The sequence below is a fragment of the Periplaneta americana genome, chromosome 14 (assembly GCF_040183065.1).
Source record: "Periplaneta americana isolate PAMFEO1 chromosome 14, P.americana_PAMFEO1_priV1, whole genome shotgun sequence".
Taxonomy (NCBI): Eukaryota; Metazoa; Arthropoda; class Insecta; order Blattodea; family Blattidae; genus Periplaneta; species Periplaneta americana.
In genome coordinates, this window is record NC_091130.1 from 38,244,986 (window position 1) to 38,265,227 (window position 20,242).

Sequence of the window (20,242 nt, forward strand, 5' to 3'; positions counted from 1 at the left end):
TCTGAACAATTTATTCTCTATTATTAACATTTTTGGTGAATTTTTATTACTGTACTGCCAGTATAGGAAATTAAAAACAAACACTGAAAATACCTTAGTTTTGTAGAAACTCGATGTGATCACTGGGAGAGCTGTGGTCCCACCCAACCCGCCCTAAATAGGTTCCTTTCTTATATAAGAAAATCGTCGTACTTTAAGGAAGAAGGCGGCCATATTCCGTTGTTGTGACGTTATTTGAGGTGGAGTGGGAGAATGATTGCAGTGTCGCCAACTGTGGTAACCATTCATATTATCTTACACACCTAACCTAACCTAACCTAACCTAACCTAACCTAACCTAACCTAACCTAACCTAACGTGTTACACACCTATTGTAACATTCCTAACGTTTAGCACAACTGTTGTAACATTCCTCACAGTTTCATTTCGTTTGACGATATTGGGATCCCTGCTACGCCTATAGGCTGGAACTCAAGAGTCATCTATTGGAAGTGAAGTGAAACTGCGACTGTTAATTACGTTTCCGAGGTTATTTCTGTGTTATCTGCAAGAATTATTGTGTCATTGTAGTGATCATTGCATTTATATTGTACAATAAAAATTGAAATGTGTCGTGGCAGAAATAAAAGTGTTCTAAATTGATTTTCAGCGCCACAATCCCAGTGATAAACGTGTGAATATTCGTTAGCAGTCCGTTGGAAGTGGCAGTAGAGTAATAAAAATTGACCACATTTTTCACCATTAGAACCAAAGAAAAAACAAAGTATTTTTATGCTCGACCATGCCGAAATGTAGTAATTATACACCTGATAGCAGCTCTTTAATGAACCTCATTAAAGTACACCTATTCATTAAAGTTCAGGTGTTCCACCAATCAGAAAACACCATTGTAGCAATATGAAAGCGGAAGTATCGATTATTCTCGGAAATGCAATCAAAAGACAACTAGCGAAACGTCACGGAGGCTGGAAATCCAATACTGTCGCAGAAGGTTATGTTCTGTTACTATAATAATTAGCGTTAATTGTAAATAATATTCATTAATAAATTCAATTTGTCATCTCGTTTTTCAATGTCTAAATCAATTTCAAGGTTATATCAAGATTAATGTTTATTTTACTTTCTAGATTATATCAAGGTCAATGACATTTGTTCCTCGGAAAAATTCAATACTTTCGCGTCTGCACACATCCCACAATTTAAGAGATATTGCACAAGGTCATTTCCGCTCCCCAGTCAGATAAGAATAACATGAATACTTATGAATAATTTCAAGTTAGAAATATGGTCGAGCATAAAATGTCGTATGAAACTTGATTATAATGGTAATTAAGACGTTTCATAAACATACTCGCGTCTTAATTACTACCATTATAGGCTCATTGCATAATGTACTATTTTAACAACTTCTAATTAGTGTAACTATGAAAATATTGAGAATAGGACACTTGTTTATAATATGAGAGTTTTTGCTCAGACTGTCTTTATAAACAAGCTCCATAATATTGTAACTTCTTGTGAATCACCCTTCATAGAACATCTTGTTATTCATCATCTTTTACAATATCCACCTCGCGTCAATGGAATTCCTTGTCACAAAGTATTAGGGGCTGCAAGACAATAAACACCTTTAAGAACAGCTTAAAAGATAACCTTATTAGCATTTCACTCCAATCATACTGATTTAAACTATCACTGACTACATTGTTACTTTTTTCTTTAGACATCATCCTGATTGTGCTGTATTTTAATTGTCTCGTAATAATCTCTTTCTATTATCTAATATTATTTGAAATATATTAACATTCTATGTATTTTAGTTTAATTCTGCTACACAGTTTATTTCAGTGTTTAATTAATAGTTCATAGTATTTTGTTGTTTAATTTGTAAATAACTTTTGTATACATGTAACTCTCATCTCAATCAAATTGTTGGATTCTTTGTAAGTTCATGCATATGTATATACACTTTGTGCTGGTTGAGTGGAAGAGAAGGCCTTACGGCCTTAACTCTGCCAGCTAAAATAAATCATTATTATTATTATTATTATTATTATTATTATTATTATTATAACCCCAACATGTTACATATTATTATTATTAATCACACAAGTTCTCATATTAGCGCAGAGAAATATCGCAAGGTCTCCCGCATCGCTAAGTAAACACGGAGTAGAACGAAGTCGATGAAATATCGTTAAAAGCTTGATAATTCTGAATACCGTCATTACACTTTGAGCGTTAAGAAAACAACTCATAAGAGAGAACAATTTTTGGAGTTCGCGAGGCCGTTGAGTGCCATTAATTTTTATGACATAACGATCCACTCCAGAGCACTGATCCCTTGTTCAGAAGCTTATAAAATCCCCTGGTTTGATACCGAGCGAGATTCAACACGCAGAGAAGCTCTCACCAAAATAACCACGACCGTTTGGCAACCGTCGGAACGCTCCGAATTAATTTCTAAGCGTCCGGGTTCAGGAGTGAGTATCTTGATAGCAGCATCCACCAGTGAAGCCCTCTCCCCTCCAACGCCTCTAATTTGCGCATGCGTCGCTATATTTATAATCTGAGAGTTCGTCTCGGTTTATTTTTCTCTCCTTGTTCCGCATCTCCCTCATTATCATCTTATTCTTTTCCCCCCCAGTGTGAATGAGGCCATCAGATGATGGTTCTGGAGTAGAGTTAATTGGCATCTCATGATTACGCCCCAGAGTTGTACGAGTAACGCAGGCTTTGACCTTGTTTTCCCTTCTTCCAGAAGAAATTAAAGAGGATGGAAAACTTCGCATCTGTAAGGAAATTTGGGAATTATTGTAACGGAATCCTTCAATATTAAACAATTAAAATGATTACTAATTTAATTACGGAATTTTACTTTCGTTTGTTTGCTTTCCACGCTGAAATGTAACAGCAAAATTGCACCTCAAGATAAATTTTATTGTAAATTAATGTTTGTCACTTAACAACAAAAAATGACAGAGGAATCATCAAATTCCTGTTTACTTACTTACTGGCTTTAAGGAGCCCGGAGGTTCATTGGCGTTCTCACATAAGCCCGCCATTGGTCCCTATCCTGAGCAAGATTAATCCAGTCTCTATCATCGTATCCCACCTCCCTCAAATCCATTTTAATATTATTCTCCCATCTACGTCTCGGCCTCCCCAAAGGTCTTTTTCCCTCCGACCTCGCAACTAACACTCTATATGCATTCCTGGATTCGCCCATACGTGCTACATGCCCTGCCCATCTCAAACGTCTGGATTCAATATTTCTAATTATGTCAGGTGAAGAATAAAATGCGTGCCGTTCTGTGTTGTGTAACTTTCTCCATTCTCCTGTAACTTCATCCCTCTTAGCCCCAAATATTTTCCTAAGCACCTTATTCTCAAACACCCTTAACCTATGTTCCTCTCTCAAAGTGACAGTCCAAGTTTCACAACCATAATCAAATTCCTACAATTCAGTAAAATATTTATGCTGTTCATAATTGTTATTCTGAGCATGGTAGCGTTATACGGAATATTTTTGATTTGAGATAAAATTTTGATATACAGGCTATTCGTTATCTCGTGCTGTCGCTTATAGCAAGAACTCTATGGTAGGGTTAGTTTGCTAGCTAGTTGTAAGTGGAAGCATAGCGAGGGAGGGATGCTTTCCTCTCCTCTTTCTTCTTCCTCTCACACGCAAGTTGCTTCCTTGGACTCTCACTTTGAGAGAGAAACATAGGTTAAGGGTGTTTGAGAATAAGGTGCTTAGGAGAATATTTGGGACTAAGAGGGATGAAGTTACAGGAGAATGGAGAAAGTTACACAACACAGAAATGAACGCATTGTATTCTTCACCTGACATAATTACGAACATTAAATCCAGACGTTTGAGATGGGCAGGGCATGTAGCACGTATGGGCGAATCCAGAAATGCATATAGAGTGTTAGTTGGGAGGTCGGAGGGAAAAAGACGTTTGGGGAGGCCGAGACGTAGAAGGAAGATAATATTAAAATGGATTCGAGAGAGGTGGGATATGATGGTAGAGACTGGATTAATCTTGCTCAAAACGGGGACCAATGGCGGGCTTATGTGAGGGCGGCCATGAACCTCCGGATTCCTTAAATGCCAGTAAGTAAGTAAATAAGTATATATATATATATATCAAATTGAAGAGTGATTTTCCAAACAGTGTTAAGCCATTTATATAAAGACAATTTATTTTATGGGTTAAGGTTATTATTTCGCATTCATCTATACAGGTATACACTTGAAACTTTCCAAATGATGTTTTGTTCCGTGTTATTCCCATTATAATCTCACTGTTTTTTTTTTTCCGAAAGGTACATAGTCAATAGTATGAATGTTCCAAACAGTGCTAAGTCATTGTAATGTGATATTAAAATTATTAATTAAGACATTGCCTACTTTCTCTTTTATATGTAAAGCAAGATATTCAAATAAACATACATAATTTACTTAACATGTTTTCAAAGTAACATGTTTGCATTTATCTTTTTCCAGTACTGCGAATAGGATAAGCAAAAAATTACTTAAGAAGGGGAACATTTATAATTACATCACTACAATCAGTACAATTATAAAATGCTGCAAAATGTAGAAGCTGAAAATAATTTTTTAATATGGAGAAATGTTTTCTGTAAATTTTTAAGATTTAATAATTTCCGGACAATTTTCATCACTATATCAAACACACTTTATGGAAACTGAAAAACAGGAGGTGTACCGTAGAAAAGGATATAGCCTATGCCTCCTTTGCGGCATGGGAGAAGACGCGTTCCATATAGTATTAAAATGTCAAGAAACAGACAATACAAGGAAAAAGTGGTCAGACAAAAAAAAAGTTTGGATATTTTTTTTAATTGGTTATTTAACTATCAACTACGAGGTTATTTAGCGTCGATGGAATTGGTGAGAGCGATATGATATTTGGCAAGATGAGGCCGAGGATTAGCCATAGATTACCTGACATTTGCCTTACGGTTGGGGAAAACCTATGAAAAAACTCCAACCGGGTAATCAGCCCAAGAGGGAATCGAACTCGCGCCCGAGCACAACTTTGGATCGGTAAACAAGCGCCTTAACCGACCGAGCTACGCCGGTGGCTATTTTGGGTTTTAATAGATATGTAGTACATAAGAAAATGTGTAGTACAGTTAATATAAGTGAGTTAAAAAAATGGCAAATTTTTAATGACAGAGAAGTTGAAATGGGAAAAGAAAGTTAAAACTAATGGTGGATTAAATTGATCTTTCTTGTAGTGTGTGTGCGTGCGTGTGTGTGTGTGTGGAATGATTAGATAGTAGTTAATTGAATGTGTTATGTTTTGAAAAAAAAGTATAGATTTGATTAATTTTTTAGGGTACGTGAATAAAATTGTGAAGTAAGGCAGATGTGAGGTAATGTAGAATTACTGTAACAGATCTGTCTTACAGAAATATGATAGATGAATAAATATCATATCATATCATAGGGTAAAGGTTGATAATTATTGTGATAGAGTAATATTGTGATAGTTCTTTTTGAGATTTTGTTACAATTTTACTAAGGGAGAGAAAGACCGGTTTTTGTGCAGAAACTTGTCTACAAACATGCCCTTAATTCGTTGACGCAAAAAACCGATCTTCCTCTCGCTCAGTAAAATTGTAATAAATTCTGAAAAAGAACTATCACAATTTTACTCATATCACATTATTACCAACCTTTACCATATATCATATCATATCATATCATATCATATCATATCATATCATATCATATCATATCATATCATATCATCATATCATATCATATCATATCATATCATATCATATCATATCATATCATATATCATACCTCGTATCATATATCATATCTCATATCATATCATATTATGTCATATCATATCATATATCATATCATATTATGTCATATCATATCATATTATATCATATATAATATCATATCATATATCACATCATATCATATATATCACATCATATCATATATATCACATCATATCATATCATATATCATATCTCATATCATATAATATCATGTCACATCACAACATATCATATCATATATCACATCATATCATATCATATCATATCATATCATATCATATATCATATCATATATCACATCATATATCATATCATATCATATCATATCATATCATATCATATCATATCATATCATATCATATCATATCATATCATATCATATCACATCACATCACATCATATATCATATATCGTATCATATCATATCATATGTCATATCATATCATATCATATCATATCATATCATATCATAACATATCATATCATATCATATCATATCATATCACATCACATCATATATCATATCATATCGTATCATATCACATCATATCATATATCACATCATATCATATATCACATCATATCATATATCACATCATATCATATCATATATAATATCATATATCAGTAGCAATAAAGGAGTTCAATCAATACGGTTATGAAAGGATAAAATTTGGTATTCCATCTCAGGAACAGACAACAACCAAACAAAATTGTACAACAACCAAAATCATATGCAGATTACTTAACAAAAAACGCAGACAAGGTGAAGGTAACGACTGACTTGTGCTGTATTATTTATATTGAACAGTTTATTCAACTACTGCGCCCAATACTGTGCAGCATTAGTGGAATGAGTTCTCATGCTGATGGATGTCGAGTTGGAGGACGCGAAATGATGATAGCGTAAAAACAAAAAGGAGGAAAGAATAGTCAGGGGGGCAGGAGAGGAAATGAGCTGTGAGCGTGATGCGAAGAGATTGAATTCGACGATTAGATGTGCCACTCCACCTATACAGCGCCGATGAAGAAGCTTAAATAAATCACCAGTGCCAGCTCTCTCGATGAAGAGGTCTCAAGAGGATCAAGAGGAATTATTTCGTATTTTTTTCACCGCTATGTATAATCAAAACAGAAAGAAGTCCCGAGAGATCTAAATTAAGGGAATGATGTCATGACATCCAGAGCTTATAGATCTTGGCATGTAGAAAAAGTAAATCAATTCTTGTACAGATATGTAGAGAGTGAAGTTTCTGAGAAATCATCTGATCCCTCTACGAAAAATTTCTGTTGCTTGGAAGATAACACAAAGCATTCTTTCTTGGTCTTGCGGTTATAGTTTCAAATTCTTGATTGAAGTTTATAAGGTTCAAAACCTGCTGAAGAATGAATCTCAGGAGCAAATCATTGAAACAGCGATGTAAGGAAAATAGTGCATGAAGATCAAACGATTCCTTCGCATACTGCCTGGCTGAGCGCTTTGCTGTATAGGCAAAAATAACGAGAACATAATAGTTATACAGGACATCATTTTGTTTTTACTAACATTTCCAATATTAACCTGGCTATACCTTTGGATTAATGATTGAGAACCCGAAACACCCCCTTCCACGACCGAAGTTTGACGACACTCGTGTAAAATACAATACAAATATTACAAATAACTTTACTAAGTAGGCTATAAGAGGGAAGAAAAGTAGTGCATCCATTTACGTAAACTAGGAAATGTTACGATTTCGAGTTTGATTATTTTCGTCGGGTTTTTATTTAATCAACATACAGTACAGTATTAACAGTAAGTGTTTTTTACTCACTAACTGAACTATCCAAGTACCAAATCTCAAAACCTTATTCCTTTGGTGCGGTCGTGCCACAGAATCAGTCCCATTCCGAGGCTTATTTGAAGGTTTCATAACAAGCTGTTTTTTTTTTACGGTGATGGGTTGTTAGCCCTTCGCCCAACCCCCAAGCTGGAGGACCACCCCTCATCAGCTGTTTGTGACTAGTTATTCAATATATTCACAGCTACCCTCCATATCTGGAAGAAAGGTTTGGAAGTAAATCCCGAAAAGACACAGTATATGATTATGTCTCTTGACGAGAATATTGTACGAAATGGCAATATAAAAATTGGAAATTTATCCTTTGAAGAGGTGGAAAAATTCAAATACCTAGGAGCAACAGTAACAAATATAAATGATACTCGGAAGGAAATTAAACACAGAATAAATATGGGAAATGCCTGTTATTATTCGGTTGAGAAGCTTTTATCATCCAGTCTGTTGTCAAAATATCTTAAAGTTAGAATTTATAAAACAGTTATATTACCGGTTGTTCTATATGGTTGTGAAACTTGGACTCTCACTTTGACAGAGGAACATTTAAGGGTGTTTGAGAATAAGGTGCTTAGGAAAATATTTAGGGCTAAGAGGGTTGAAGTTACAGGAGAATGGAGAAAGTTACACAACACAAAACTGCACGCATTGGATTCTTCACCTGACATAATTAGGAACATTAAATCGAGACATCTGAGATGGGCAGGGCATGTAGCACATATGGGCGAAACCAGAAATGCATATAGAGTGTTAGTTGGGAGGCCGAAAGGAAAAATACCTTTAGGGAGGCCGAGACGTAGATGGGAAGATAATATGAAAATGGATTTGAGGGAGGTGGGATATGATGGTAGAGACTGGATTAATCTTGCTCAGGATAGCGACCAATGGCGGGCTTATGTGAGGGCGGCAATGAACCTCCGGGTTACTTAAAAGCCAGTAAGTAAGTAAGTAAGTAAGTAAGTAAGTAAGTAAGAAATTAAGTAAGTAAGTAAATAACTGAATTGTTTAATCGAACGTAGCCTACTTATTATGCAATGTATACTATAGGCCTACTGTCTACAGCATATTAGTATACCAGTGCATTTAAAAAAAATAATCAAAGTATGGATATTTAAACAAATTATTGAAAATGGTGGTCATTCATTTCGATACAGGCTTTCAGTTCTTTTGCGCATATTAGCAACAATATTTTCAAGCATATCTTCTGAAACTAAATGTATGGTTTCTTGAATGTAATTATTTAATTCTTATATTGTTATTGTTGCGGGGTGTTTAGCAAACACAACTATTTCACAGTAATCCCAAAGAAATAATGCAAAGCATTCAAATCAGGCGACATGGGGGAGCCATAATCCTACGCCTGTTGAAATGATTCTGTACCTTCTCTAAAACAGTGTACCTTACTTACTGTCAATTCAATCTTCACTTCTGCCCGATCCGTATAGATTAATTTACTCAGATATGCTATATACTGTCCGTCCATTTGATTATGTAGGAGGGTCTTAGAAAGGGGGGAGGAAGTCACGGGACACTTAACTAGACCATTTTACTTAAATTATTTTAAATAGTTGTGTAATATTACGTAGAAGTCCATAACAGCAAATGTTTTCAGAAAAGAGCTAAGACAGCCCAGCCACTAGCCTTTTCTGAGGAGCCAGCAGAAACGGGTGGGGGAAACCGGGATGCGACGTAACTAAACTGACACACGGTATCTGTGTGAAAATATGATTCAATAATGAATGAATGAATGAATGAATGAATGCTCTTTCTTCACTGAAAAATGCGATCATGTTTCTGGAACATACTATACTCACTCTGTACGTTTACTATGACTGTAAGACGACTCTGCGGCTTGCGTGTGGAAGTTTGCTACTAGAAGGAGTGGGAGTGAAGTACAGTCAAAAGCCCAGGTACAATAAAAATTGAAGTAAAAATAAAATTATGTCTCTGTATAAAATTTACATTATAATCCCTGCCAAAAGTTTAAGGACACCCCTCCATAAGATATTTCACTCCTGTCCTTATACGTATGTGAAACCCTGATTTAAACGGCGTTTATAATACCGGCCCTGAGGAAAACAGAGGGAAACCACAGGGACGATGACGTGAACAAATCCCGTCAAGAGGAAAAATAGAATCCCTAGAATACAAGCCTCTTTCGGAAAATACTCTTCATATTTAAAAGTACTCTTCATATTCAAAAGTACTCTTCATATTCAAAAGTACTCTTCATATTCAAAAGTACTCTTCATATTTAAAAGTACTATTCATATTTAAAAGTAATCTTCATATTTAAAAGTACTCTTCATATTTAAAAACACTTTCATATTTAAAAATAATCTTCGTATTTAAAAGTACTCTTCATATTTAAAAGTACTCTTCATATTTAAAAGTACTTTCATATTTAAAAATAATCTTCGTATTGAAAAGTACTCTTCATATTTGAAAGTACTCTTCATATTTAAAAATAATCTTCATGTTTAAAAGTACTCTTCATATTTAAAAGCACGCTTCATATTTAAAAGTAATCTTCATATTTAAAAATACTCTTCATATTTAAAAGAACTCTTCATATTTAAAAGTACTCTTCATATTTAAAAATACTCTTCATATTTAAAAAAATACTTTTCATTTTTTAAAATAATCTTCATATTTAAAAATAATCTTCATATTTAAAAGTACTCTTCATATTTAAAAATAATCTTCATATTTAAAAATAATCTTCATATTTAAAAGTACTCTTCATATTTAAAAATAATCTTCATATTGAAAAATACTCTTCATAATTTAAAAATACTCTTCATATTAAAAATAATCTTCATATTTAAAAATACTCGTGATATTTTAAAATAATCTTCATATTAAAAATAATCTTCATATTTAAAAATACTCTTCATATTTAAAAATACTCTTCATATTTAAAAATAATCTTCATATTTAAAAATACTCTTCATATTTAAAAATACTCTTCATATTTAAAAATACTCTTCATATTAAAAAATACTCTTCATATTTAAAAATACTCTTCATATTTAAAAATACTCTTCATATTTAAAAATACTCTTCATATTTAAAAATACTCTTCATATTAAAAAATACTCTTCATATTTAAAAATACTCTTCATATTTAAAAATACTCTTCATATTAAAAAAATAATCTTCATATTTAAAAATACTCTTCATATTAAAAAATAATCTTCATATTTAAAAATACTCTTCATACTTAAAAATACTCTTCATATTTAAAAATACTCTTCATATTTAAAAATACTCTTCATATTAAAAAATAATCTTCATATTTAAAAATACTCTCCATATTTAAAAATACTCTTCATATTAAAAAATAATCTTCATATTTAAAAATACTATTCATATTTAAAAATACTCTTCATATTTGTAATTAATAAAGAAAAAAACTGGCTCCATCGGGAATCGAACACTGTTCGTTCTAACGCTATCGGTACTAATTCAGCAGCCCAATGCCCTTGGATATCAAGGGGAAACATTTCAATTGTCAAAAAAGTATAACCGTATTCTCAGAAAAGTGAGAAATGTTTTATCTAATATGATTTTGCAAAATATTCAGTCTTCTGGTGCGCCTAAAGCTTATAGGTTCAACATAATTTAGCATAACTGATGTCCTGTGGAAGACGCTGGCATATTCCTCTCTCTACAAAAAGGAAAGCTCCTATCCTTCGAAGCGTCGTTATGATATGCAGGAGCAGGTAACTCTTTCTGTCGCAGCAATAAATAAAGTTTGTGTTCTCGGCCTTTTTATCCAGCCAAGAATAATCTTTAAAATATTCTTCAGCCTGCATGGGAAAAAGGTAACGAAAAATTTTGCATTGCTATATCATGCATACCCTTCTTCCTAGGAAGGAGGTAGAGGGAGGGGTTAAAAGGGTTAATGGGTTTCCGCGACGGTTATAAGAGGTGGCATTTCTTATCCGGACTACCACCGGAATCTATCATCTTCTAATTTATAACGAGAATCGGCAGAGGATGGTTTTAACTGGGAACACTTTGTATGCACAGTAAGGACGTGGGCCGGGTATTTTGCCTAGCGTGCATTATATCTGAATATTATGCGTGCGCTCCTAAAGAGGTCCACAACAAAGAGGCCTGTGAAAAAAGGGTGGATGTGTTAAACCCAAGGGGTGAGAGAAGATATAAAGAAAAATAAATCAAGATAGTTCTCTTCTTGGATTTCCTATAGAAAAGATAAATGTGTTTCCATGTGCGAGAGCGATGGAAATATATCCATAACAAAGAGATATGAAATCAATATCACGCACATCTAATCAAGGCTGAGACAGAGAGAAATAGAGCGAAGTAATTCGAAACAAGTAGCCAAATATGTTTTACATCTTGATTACACAACTTTTAATACTACCTATATCACTTCGGAAATAGTAATATACGTTACAAGAGCGGTATGTTGATGTTTTCATGGTCGAGGAAAAGATTGAAAAAGCGAAACGTAGTTGAGCTTTTTTAATTTCCGAGAACATGAAAACAAACATACCGCTCGTGTACCGTACATTATTTTGTGCGAAGATCGTTTATTACATACCTGAAAGACGAATTTCTAATTAGTTGCAATGAAATCTCCATGTTGGTTTCTGTTTAATGACGGCAACTTCGGAAAACCAAAATATCTTTCTTCAACATTGTTGCTATAAAATGTTTTCTGTGTTTACTATACTCCAGCAGGCCGTGATACACATCTGTCTTTCCCCCCCCCCCAGTCTATAAATGCGAACTTAAAACAAACGGTAAGGTTATGTAATGATGTATTTTTCATTTTAATATTTTAACAATATTATTTATATAACATATAGCAGTAATAACATCCGCATCTGGAATCTTGTTGATTTTTTCACGGCTTCCTTAATGTTACATGTATCAGGAATGCAATAAGTTTCGTGGAGTAGTAGACTTTACTTAATTTTTGCAAATATTTAAAAACAATAATTAACAGCGCAATTTAGGTGAAATTGCAGTGGTAAGTTTCCAATTTATAATTATTACTATGTTAAACGTCTCTAAAAATAATATGTTAAAAGCCTAAAGCAGTAAAATGAATGTCGCGCTTAAGCGGTAAGAAGAGGGAAATTGTTATGTGTGTTACGTTGGGAATACTGAATGTGGTATTTCACACTTACCGCGTATTGGTTCTGTGCGGAAAACAAGCAAATACGCACGATCTCGCACAAACGTATTATGTTTATTGTGTCGACCTGGTTGGCGAGTTGGTATAGCTCTGGCCTTCTATGCCCAAGGTTGTGGGTTCGATCCCGGGCCAGGTCGATGGCATTTAATTGTGCTTAAATGCGACAGACTCATGTCAGTAGATTTACTGGCACTACAAAATTCCTGCACATCCGGCGACGCTGATATAGCCTCTGCAGTTGCGAGCGTCGTTAAATAAAACATAACATTAACATTTATTGTTGTTTATTGTTAGTAAACTAACGTGTACAAAAATACAATCTCAGTTCTTCCCTGAAGGAGTAAAACCTCGTGCTCAGGGAGATATCTAAACACAAAGACAAAAACAAACAAAGATAATTATTTGACAAACTGGGTCAAGAAAAAAAATTACAGGAATAAATTTACTTTAAAAATAGAATTTCAATCTTAACAATTGACTTGTAAATTATTTAAAAATAACATGTAAGAGGGCCTTAGACTAGAAATGTTTAGCTTAAATGTAGTTCTGTTTATAAATATGCATAAGGGTGTAATTATTTGTCTTATTTGAACTGTTGTATCAGTGAAGCGAGGTGATTCAGTGAAGTTATGGTTTTACAGTGCAGTGAATAGTTCCGATCAGTGATAATTTATAGCGTCAATGAAATGTGTCATAGAGTGTCAGCGAAATGTGTCCTAAAGTGTCAGTGAAATGCATCATAGTGCCAGTACAGTGAGTGAGATGAGAGTAAAGTGAAAGACTACTGAAACTTGTGTAGGGTATATACATATGTAGGTTGTATTGTAAAATTAGGCTATTTTATGTTTTATTATTAATTGTAATTAAGGCATTAAGGCAAAGTTTATAGAATGGACCACTGTATAACCTCTAAATTGATATTGTTGTGCAAGTACAGAAGCAGAAGAGATTTCGGTCGTCCAAAACAGATTGAATGAGGTCGAAACAGACCGAATGGCCTGGCCTATGAAGGAAAGAAAAATACTTTTGTGCGAGATCGTGCGTATTTGCTTGGTTTCCGCACAAAACCAACCCGCGGTAAGTCTAAAATTCCACATTCCGTATTCCCAACCGAACACACATAACAATTTCCCTCTTCTTACCGCTTAAGTGACATATTCATTTTACTGCTTTAGGCTTTTAACATATTATTTTTAGAGACGTTCACTATAGTAATAATTATAAATTGGAAACTTACCACTGCAATTTCACCTAAATTGCGCTGTTAATTATTGTTTTTAAATATTTGCAAAAATTAAGTAAACTCTACAACTCCACTAAAGTTACTGCATTTCGTGATGCATGTAACATTAAGGAAGCCGTTTGTTTTAAGTTCGCATTTATAGACTTGGGGGGAAAAAAAGACAGACGTATATCACGGCCAGCTAGAGTATAGTAAACACAGAAAACATTTTAAAGCAACAACGTTGAAGATAGATATTTTTGTTTTCCAAAATTGCCGTCATTGAACAGAAACCAAGATGGAGATTTCATTGCAACCAATTAGAAATTCCTCTTTCAGGTATGTAATAAACGATCTTCGCACAAAATAATGTACGATACACGATCGATATGTTTTCTTTCAATTCTCGGAAATTAAAAAAGCTCAACTACGTTTCGCTTTTTCAAACTTTTCCTCGAACATGAAAACTTCAACATACCGCTCTTGTAACGCATATTACTATTTTCTGAATTTAGTAGACATTAGAATCGAACGCACCATTCCGTATGTGATGAATGACAATGTGATGCAAATCTGGCTTGCTGGTAGAAGCTCCCTGTGAAGCAGGCTTGAATAATTTCAAGGGGAAATTGTTTCGGGGCCGGGTATCGATCCTGGGACCCTTCGCTTAGCGCACGAATGTTCTACCGACTGAGCTACCCCAAGAACTATAGGGTAGATGAGGGTAATTGTAAACAGGGGGTAATTGTAAACAAATGATGTGAAAAATACAAAACTGTGAATATAAAAATTTTATTTCGGCGGAATATTTAAATTAACATGTTGACTGACCTACAAAGCAGTTTGGCGCCAAATAGGAGTAACTGCTTAGTTGTGAACGAATGTTTTGTAAGAGTCTACAAAAAAGTTGAGAAAGAATTTTGCTTCACCTTCATATTTGGTATTGTAAGTAAACGTACAGTGCTATTTTTTAAGAATATGTTGTTTTTATGAGTAATGTATAGTAGTTAACATTTATTACAATGGTTTTGAGATCTCCCATAACCTCAGTTCATTAAATTATGACGTGTTTACATTTCCCCCATAGTTTTAATTGCTTAGGGGTAATTGTAAACATGTTTTACTATGGTTACATTTCGTACTTGTCAGTAATCAAAGAGACCCCCATCCAACTACACTGTAGAGGATTTAGAGAGGGTTGTCTCAGATGTGAAAAATAGTAACTACAGTTATCGTGAAGCTCAGGAGAGGTACTGAGTTCTTATATCGTCATATATCTTAGGTTAAAGGGACGAAATGTACCAGTGACCAAAATTGGAGTTGGAAGGAGTGCAGCTCTTGCTTCTGAAACAGAAAAAAAAATATTCAGTGTCTGATAGCCCGTGCGAAAATTGGTGTTTACAATTACCCCCCTCTCAAAGAGGTAAATGTAAACAGGTGGGGTAAATGTAAACTAGCAATTAAAAGCTGGAAAAAAGTCAACCTTATTATTTTAAACCCATTTTCAGGGAAAAGAAAGATCTTAAAATAACACAAGGTTTCTTTGTCATGCTTACCGTTACTGAGGGTTGTGTAATGTTGAAATAATTATATTTGAAATCAGTGAGAAGTGTTTACTATTACCCTGGTCTACCTTATACGATAACCAGTCCCGGAACAATTTTTCCCTTGAAATTCTTCAACCCTGCTTCACAGGGAGCTTCTACCTGAAAGCTAGATTTGCATAATATATTCGTTACTGTAGGTACGTTAAAGGCTGGTTCACAATAAACCGGGAACGGAAACGACAACGAGAACGAGAACGGAAATATTGTTAAAATAAATGTCTTTAAATGTGAGCATTCATAATAGTTAATTGTGAACGGTTACATTTAAATACATTTATTTTAACAATATTTCAGTTCTCGTTGTCGTTTCAGTTCCCGGTTTATTGTGAACCAGCCTTAACAGAAAGCCACAATTTAAGTCACACAGAATTGTATGCACTCACATTTGGTTTTCTGGAGTCTTGTCAGCCAATTTGAGTTGTGTGGATGAAAAGAAAAGAGTTGTGACGGTGTCGTGTATAGTTCCTGGGGTAGCTCAGTCGGTAGAGCATTCGTGCGCTAAGCGAAGGGTCCCAGAATCGATACTCGGCGCCAGAACAATTTCTCCCTTGAAATTATTCGATCTTAGTGTGAGTTCATAGTCGAACCAAAACTCTGTAAGTTAGCGCCATGTAAGTGAGTCTGCCAGGACTACACGCCTGAGAAGAGATTTTACATTTGGACACAAGGAAGAAATTTAAATAAAATGTAACAGAATATCAAGAGCAAAAAATCAATTTAGCTACTATGTAATACGGCATAAAAACGATAATGGAAATCAAAACTTCAAAGAAAACCCAAATGATGTTTAAATTTAAATACTGAACAGCCACTTAACGTTGAGTACACGTTGTCTGAACATGACTTTCCGGCGTAACCGAATGTTTTATTACACTTTTAGAAATATGTGCATCCTACATGAACACTTCAACTAAACCTCTGAAGGTGGAGACGTAAATTAAACCACCATGCATATTTTACAGCTACTTCATAAATATGTCTATAGCTCGCTTGAATTAGAGAAAAATTCTTCTTTAATGTGCGTTGCAATGTCACAGCAAGTACGAAATTTCGAAGAGGAGGAAATAGACAACTGGTATTCATGTTAATTCATTTCTTGCATGTAAGTAGCCTAGTATACCATTCTGTGACAGTACGATCAAGTAATTAACTAAAATTTATTTTATTAGAACCATGTAGTTACTCCGACTCCCCATTAAATATGGTGATAGAATAATCTGTAGCCCTATTACACCACAAGCAGTAAATCTGTTCTAATTTCGTTCTAAAACCTGAGTGGTCTATCAAAAAAAAAAAAAAACGTCCATAGAAAAATTTGGCCCATTCCAAAATATCCATACAATTCAGTTATTTTCATAATGTTCACATTGTAACATCCATTATTGGAAAACGTGTATTTATTTTGTTAGGATTATGCACGGTATATGATCCATGCCAGTAAAACGTCCAGGTCCATAGGTTATAATCAGAGTCCTGTGTTTGGTAACTCTAAGTACAAGTTAGACGCATATGGAACATGCTTGCTTAGCTTGCAATGGAGGGCTCTGATTCGTCTCCCCCCTCCGTTTCGTGTGTTTACATCTGCTTATTCGTATAAGGCAGTAAAACTTTAACAAAACCCGCCCTAAATAAGGGTTCGATAGATCGGCCTACTAATCAATTCACAATGAACAATGATTAGAAACAATAAAATTATGTGACAATTTGAAAGAAAAAAACATTAAGATAAATGATAAGAAAAATAGGAAATCATTTACAATAAAAATTTCTTGGGTACAAATGAACAATGAACAATGAGAATGCTGCTTACGTAAAAAATATACTGTGCTTTGAATTTAATAACAAACAGAATATATTTATTTAAAGTCATCTTATAGGCAAAAGAAGATTATTCTCACAATAAGTAAAATGGATCTAGATTCTACATGGGCCTACTTTTTTGTTTCACAATACAAGGTGTTTCAAAAATACGGGGCATAATTTCAGGTATGTATTTCCCACATGTAGACAATCAAAATAATTCATTACAACATGTGTCCGGAAATGCTTCATTTCCGAGTTATGGCCTTCACAACATTGAAATTCACCGGAACGTTTTTCTTTCCGTAGGTCGTTGTCATTACAGAAGATGTTCAAAATGTCCACCTCCTGCTTGAATACAGACCTCACATCGATGTCTCATTGACCTGCGAACACGATCCCAAACTTCAGGAGTATTGCGTATGTCCTCAGAACATGCCACAATTCGATTCCGAAGGGATTCCAACAGTCTCCTGACAGTCGTATGAGGAACATTGACTTGCAACGCTACCCTTCGTGTGCTGATAGAAGGAGTCATGTTCTCAGCCTCCAGAATCTCCTCCTGTACTTCTGGAGTTGTAGATCTTGGTCGTCCCTTTCCCAAACCAGGAGAGTTAAATTTTCCATACTCGCACAGACGGTAATGGAGACGTAGAAATGTCTTCCGATCTGGACATTGTCGCTGTGGGTACCTCTCCTGGTACAAACGACGGGCCAGCGCAGCATTGCCGTCCGCCTTACCGTACATGAAGTGTATCTCTGCCAGCTCTTGATATGAATACATGTCGCACAGTCTAACGCCTACACAACACTGAATGTAACCTTCGCCTCGGAATGAACTGTCAGCGTGCCCTCTTAATGTCTCCTTTGACGGCAACGACCTGCGGAAAGAAAAACGTTCCGGTGAATTTCAATGTTGTGAAGGCCATAACCCGGAAATAAAGCATTTCCGGACACATATTGTAATGAAATATTTTGATTGTCTACATGTGGGAAATACATACCTGAAATTATGCCCCGTATTTTTTAAACATCCTGTATATTTTTCACTCAAAAAGTAAAATCCAATGCTTATTATTTTTCGCCTATTTCAGAATTTAGAATATTTAAATTGCACGTTTTAAAATAAACACATACATACATACGTACATACATATATACATTACATACATACATACATACATACATACATACATACATACATACATACATATATATGAATGGGGAAGTAAACAGACACAACACACGGTATTGGTCAGACACAAAACCAAATTGGACGGATCCTGTGAAAATACAAGATGCTGGTAAAATAATGGTTTGGTGTGGAATTTGGGGAAATCGTATTCTTGGACCGTGTTTTATTTAGGAGAACCTGAGTGCCATTTCTTATTTGAATATGTTGCAAGAAAACATATTTCCTGATTTACTAAACGAAGGAGGTGAATTCCCATATATTTTTTAACAAGTTGGTGCTCCACTCCACTATGGTCTTGCTGTTCGAAACTATCTGGACGAACGTTCCCTGAACATTGGATTGGTCGGCGTGAACCAATAGAATGGCCCGCCAGGTCTCCAGATTTAACACCTCTTGATTTGTCTTTTGGAGTTATATAAAGAGTTATATATGAAGAAAAAATTGAACCGTATCATTGAAGCCTGTGCTGAAGGTACAAAATGTTCTCTGTAACTGGAAAATCCGTCTACAAATGTGCATCGTCGAAAATGAACATATTGAGCACATTTTGTAGAATTTTCTTTTTGTGTCATTGTGACAGTTATCATTTAATGAATTGAAAACGATTAGAGATATCTCAAAACAGATTGCATCATTGTTAATACATTGGAACTGTCACAGGTTAACCAAATAGTAAAGAAGGAAAAGTTAATTACCAGAATAGCATAAAAATACCATTTCCAAAGTCTCCTTTTCTTTTTCTTTTTTTCCTCCTTTTTCGTTTCTCTTTTTCTGTTTTCCGCTTTCTTAAAGTAGTACGTACACAACACCCACAACCCACAACCTTTCGGACCAATCGATAGAGACATTCCGTGATCCTACCGCTTGAGCTATCCAGCAGGTACCTTAGTACCGTACCATGTTACAAAATATCTGTAGATGCAGTAAGTAACTAATGTTTGTGTCATTATGACAGTTATCTTTAAATAACTTGAAAACGTTAGATATCTCAAAACAGATTTCACCATTTTTTTTTCAGAAAATTTCACATGATTTTGAGTATCTACATGACCCCCTTTCTATTTACAATTTCAAAATTGCATCCAAAATGGCAGCTTTTGAGATAGCTGAGGGTAGAACTGAATGTGTCACTGGTAGAGCATTTGGTTTTACAAATCTTGTAACACCTATAATAATCGAAAATCAAGCGTATGAAAGATATTTATACGGTTCCAGGCTTTTGATTCACCCTGTAACATTATTGGACTTTATTAAAATATACACAATATTTATTACATTTTTCTCGGCGCTTTTTATCTTTAAACGTTTCTACCACCAATCCTCAATCTAGGGCGGCATAAGTATCTGCGTAACCTTCGAGAGAAACCAGTGTAACAACATCGGTTGAAAATTCCTGTCCTAGTCTTCTCGCTAGTATAGATTTTTAATTTCTGACTCTGCATGCAAAATATGTGACGTTCAGCTACAAGAGTCCGCGTCGTAATTTTCTTCTATGATTTAACTGTATTCTCAGTGGCAGAGCAAGGAAATAATAAAACGCAAATTATGAAGGATGCAAACACTTGTAAACGTGAC